General features: G+C 51.2%; 1 long non-coding RNA gene across 1 annotated transcript; it reads left to right on the top strand.

Annotated features, from left to right (window-relative positions):
* Window positions 1–852: 852 nt before the first annotated feature.
* On the top strand, window positions 853–4565 carry LOC129046837 (uncharacterized). The gene is made up of 5 exons (XR_008508636.1): window positions 853–2019; window positions 2111–2154; window positions 2256–2299; window positions 2381–2421; window positions 2503–4565. It is a non-coding gene; the product is annotated as an uncharacterized LOC129046837 (long non-coding RNA).
* The last annotated feature ends 232 nt before the right edge of the window (window positions 4566–4797 follow it).

Below are 4797 nucleotides of genomic sequence, written 5' to 3' on the forward strand. Positions count from 1 at the left end.
CTGCTCTGCCCTGCCGCATAGCCTGGTGTAATAGGACAAGCCCTGGGGAGTTGAAATTTGTAATGTGGTCTGTACTTGGACTCTAGATGCCATTCCTAGATTGACCTAAGGTGTTTGCAGCTTTTGAGTTATCGTGCAGGTGTTTGACATATGTTCTGACTTTCTTTCAGGTGCAGATGCATTGCACCCATGGCAGAGCCCCCATCCTGGGTGAGTAGGTTCCCACAAGCAGGTCAGTCACCATTTGTCTCTGCAGGGGAAGTGTCGAGGGTGACCCTGTTACAGCTCTGTTCTTTGTCTTTCTTTTTAGGACGTAAAGCTGGATCTCAGCAGTCAAGTTCAGGAGAGCAAGGTGATCAGGAGCATTTCTTGTTGCTGAGGTCTCAATTCCTGGGGCAAGTCTAAGTCTCCATTCTCTTTTTTGTGCTTTAGGTAATCCACTCGGAGCCTGCCAAGCCCCCGTCACCAGCCGGCCGACGCACCGGGTTCCCTGCACGTGTGAGCCCTGTGGATGCGTTACAGGACCTGGTGATGAAGCCCTGAACTCTTCCATTTAAAGGTGCCATCCAGGTGGCCTTGGGCAGCTGCCAAGGAGCTGCGGTGAGTAGGGGAAGTAGGGAGGAGGAGCGAGGGTCCCCTCAGGTTTGAGCCATGCCAAATCACCTCATCTCTTAACCCAGGCACCCCCTGTGACGATGGCCTCGGTCTCCAAGCGTGGCCGAAGCGTGCGGCCTGAGCAGCTGAGCGTTCTTAGGAGAAGGGTGAGTAGCAGACTTGTGGGGTTTTGGCCGATGGGCTGCCAAGATCAGGCACTGATGTTTGGTTTTCTTTAATACAGCTGTCTAAGAGACACCAGCCCGGTGCCAGCAGGAGCTTCCCGGCTGACGAGCTGGCCTTTCTTTGCAGCCGAGACTGGCATCCCCAGATGTGCGAGAGATAAGTAGAGGGCCACGACCCGGAGAGGGGATGAAAGCAGGGGGCTGGTTTGGGAATTACTGGGAGGGGTTTTTGAGTCCACTTAGGAGGTGGGGGGGTGTACATGAAGCGGCCCCTTAGGCCCCATAAAAGCAAAGCCTGACTTTGGATCACAGTGCTGAGGTGCGCAGGGCAGAGCAGTCCCGGTGTGTATCGTGTCACTTGTCTTTTGTGTATTATGTGTTGTTTGGATATGTCATGTCTTTTATCTTAGCCCTTTGTGGGGCCTGTCAGAAACCCTGGCATCATTGTTAGCATCTGTGATCTCTGCATTCCTCGGCCTGGCACCCAGGCCATAGAACTTTGGACTCAGGAGCTCAGACAGGCATCAGACTCTCTTGTCTCTTTAGAAGCATCCGGTCAGATGTCTTTTCAGGTCTTGTTCTGAGCTGTATGGACAGCTCTGCCCCGCCAGGATCCATTATGGCGGACTAGGACTCGAAAGAATGTGAGGGCAGGTAGAGGCTTCTGGCCGTAGGATTCTCGGGCATCCATCTTTGCAGTTCTTGGAATAAATCATTCGGTTAGCATCTTCTTCCTCCAGGTTTCTCTGAGCCTCATCAGCTCACCATCGGTCTCCCCTCGGTCATCTCCTTTTTCATTCTCTCAGTCCTTGCAGCCATTTTCCTTGCCAGGAGATTTCTGTCCGTGTTGTGTCCCCATTGTCTGTCACGTCCTGTCCTGTGTCACGGGTGTGTGCACACATTTGTGCCGGAGCTGCTCTGCCCTGCCGCATAGCCTGGTGCAATAGGAGAAGTCCCGGGGACTTGAAGTTTGTAATGTGGGGTGTAGTTGGACTCTAGGTGGGATTTGTAGGTGGACACAAGATATCTGGAGCTCTTAAGTTATCCTGCAACAGTTTGACTCTTGTCCTAACTTTCTTTCAGATGCAGAAGGATAAAATCCCGGGCAGAGCCCCCATCCCGGGTGAGGGGATTGCCCCGAGCAGGTCAGTCACTGTTTCTGCAGAGGAAGCATAAATGGTGGCCGTTACAGCATTGTTCTTTGTCTCTCTTTTTAGGATGTCAAGGCCGAGTGGGCGAGGTGAGCATTGAATAGCGTACAGAAGCAGTTGTTATTGCTGATGTCTCAGTTTTGGTTCAGCTCTAAGCATCTCCTCTTGTTTTTATTTTAGGTGGTCCACTTGCCATCTCTCCTGGCCGAGCATGCCTATGCCAGGTGGGTGAGAGCTTAAGGTATCGGTGTGGCATCCTTGTCAGATTTGGGAGGTTGTGTTTTCACAGTATCTCAGCATGCTTTTCTGCTTTGTTTCTTTGCAGGTGCTGTCGCTGCCCTAGGCACGCCAAGGAACAGAGGAGGGCAGGTGAGTCGGAGTTTAGGCAGGCTGACTCCTAGGTGAGCGTTACACAGCAGCATGCTAAGCGTGTCCCTTTTCTCTTTGCAGGTATCTTCCGGGCACCCTCCGGAGTCAAATCAAGATTTGAGGTGAGCCGTGGCAGCGGTGCGGGGGAGTCCCGGGGATTACTGTTTTTGAGGGCAATAGTCACGTTTTCTGTTTTGTCTTAGGTACCCTGAGGAGTCTTGTAGCCCAAGCTTGGAAACGGCAGCACCGAGGCACACACGGAGAGCATCTCAACGTCCACGTCCGACCGAGGATGGATTTTGTGCGCTCCTCTTCCCAAAGCTAAGTGTTGGGGCCAGCGGCTGGGAGAAGGGGAAAAGCCTTTACTCTCACAGGAGGCAATCAGATGTCAGCTTAGGGGACAGGTCTGTAGCGGGGTGGGCCCTCTGGCAGTAAAGGGAGAGGGTTTCCCCTCAGCCTCGCCAGAGCCTTTGCCGGGCAGGGCAGTTCCGACCCATCTTCACATTTTCGTGTACTTTGCGTCGTCCGCCTTCCTCGACTCGACGTCGTCACGGATCTTTCCCCCGAGGAGCTCGCCTTCATGTCCGGAGCTACGGCCACGATCACCCGGCAGTCGGCTTCCTTCTCTAGGCTCGCCGAGCCTCTCGAGCATCCTCTTAAGTACTTTGGCACTAACTTCTTTTAACGAGTTACATTTCATCATCACGTGCCGTCGTCATAGGGCTTCCTTTCCTTTGGCATCATCAGCCTCTGGCTCATCTTGCACTAGGAATCTCAGGTCCCTACGGGGACAGTGTCAGGCAGTTGTCACTCGTCTCTGTGTCATGTCATCTGTGTCTATGTTATGTTGTCCATGTCTGTGTTATGTAGTCTGTGTCCATTGTCTTACGTGTCACAGGCCTTTGTTATGTCTCGATGCTTTATCGGCACTATTCCGTGCCACATAGGCCATATTCTACTCACGTTCCTTTCCGGATATCCCTTATTCCGGCATCTTTACATTTTTACTCTTTGAGACAGGAATGTCTCAAAGGGACAAGATGTTCTCATCCGTCTTCCTTCCCACTACCAGCTTTGGTAGTGCCTTTTTTTCCACGCCATTCTCTTGGACTTCCTGAGGGAGCGTCTTACACCCTCCTCACGTGACTGCCGGAGTTCCATAGGTTCCATCCTCCCGAGGGGTATAGGGCTCAAGAATTAATCTTCCAGAGAGCTATCTCAAGTCCTGGCTTATACTGTATGTACTTACATTGTGTGTGCCTATGCTGGCTTATACTGTATGTACTTATACTGTATGTACTTACATTGCGTTTACCTGTGTTGGCTTACACTGTATGTACTTACATTGTGTGTACCTATGCTGGCTTATATTGTATGGACTTACACTCCATGTACACTTGCACTGTATGCGTCTGCTTTTATTGTGTGTACTCATGTTGTACCACTTATGGTCGGAGCTGCCCTGCCCTGGCACATAGTCACAGTTAGGTAGAACAGTTATAAAAACTTTACTGTCCATCTGTCTTTAGTGGGGTTTAGGGTAGAAAATTTATCGGTCAGAGCGGGGACAAGTCCTAGCTGTCAGCCACTCATCGACCGCTTCCTGTCGTCTCACAGGTCCCCGAGGCTGCCGATTTCCCCAGAATCTACCATTTGACGTCGAGGAGCGGCAGCCAGAGGAAGCGTGGAAGCGCGTTCTTCAGCGTCTCAAGGAAGAGCCGCAGGGAACGTTTAAATGGGAGGAGTGCGTGAGCGTGTGTGAGAGCACGTGCCTGTGTCTGTCTGCGTCTGCTCATCTCTGCGTGTGTGAGCGCATGCTGACTGGATTTAACTTTGTGTGTGTGACTTTTGCTTTTCAGGTTTTTCAACTCATTTGTAAATTTAGAGTAAAAAATCCCCAGCCGGGTTTACCCCCCCCACCCCCCCCGGCTGTTTTTTTTTTTCTTTTTTTTTTTCCCCCGGCTGGGTTTTTTTTCCCGGGTCCCGGTCGGTCTGCGAGGCGACGTTCATTGCCAAAGTTTGGGCACAGACCCTCCAGGGACCGGGTATTTCTTCAGGCAGGAGGAATTTTTGGAGGCTCCAGGGAACCACGTTCCCGAGGACCAATGATTGCTGGGGTGTAATTTAGCAGTTGTGATCAGAAGGATGGTGAGTTTGTGTGTCATTTGAAGGGGGTGTTAATGGTAGATGAGTGCTGTTTTTTGTGTGCTTTTGTTGTTTTGGGTGTCCTGTAACAATAAATCCACAAGTAATGAAAATAGAAAAAGGTTATCATCTTGTGTTAATGTGTGTGTTGTGTTGTATTGCTCTGTATTGCAGGGTGAGCACAGGGTGAACTCTCTCCTCCTTGCTGTGACACCTGGGCTGGCAGGGATGACACAGTGACCTCTGGCAGCTGATGCTGCCTGTGCCATCATCTGGCACTGATGTGTATGATGAAAATCCTTTTGCTGGGTTTTTACTCCTGAGAAGCCTCAGAACAGAAATGGAACCAATAA

This window comes from Molothrus ater, chromosome 15 (genome assembly GCF_012460135.2).
Source record: "Molothrus ater isolate BHLD 08-10-18 breed brown headed cowbird chromosome 15, BPBGC_Mater_1.1, whole genome shotgun sequence".
Classification (NCBI taxonomy): Eukaryota; Metazoa; Chordata; class Aves; order Passeriformes; family Icteridae; genus Molothrus; species Molothrus ater.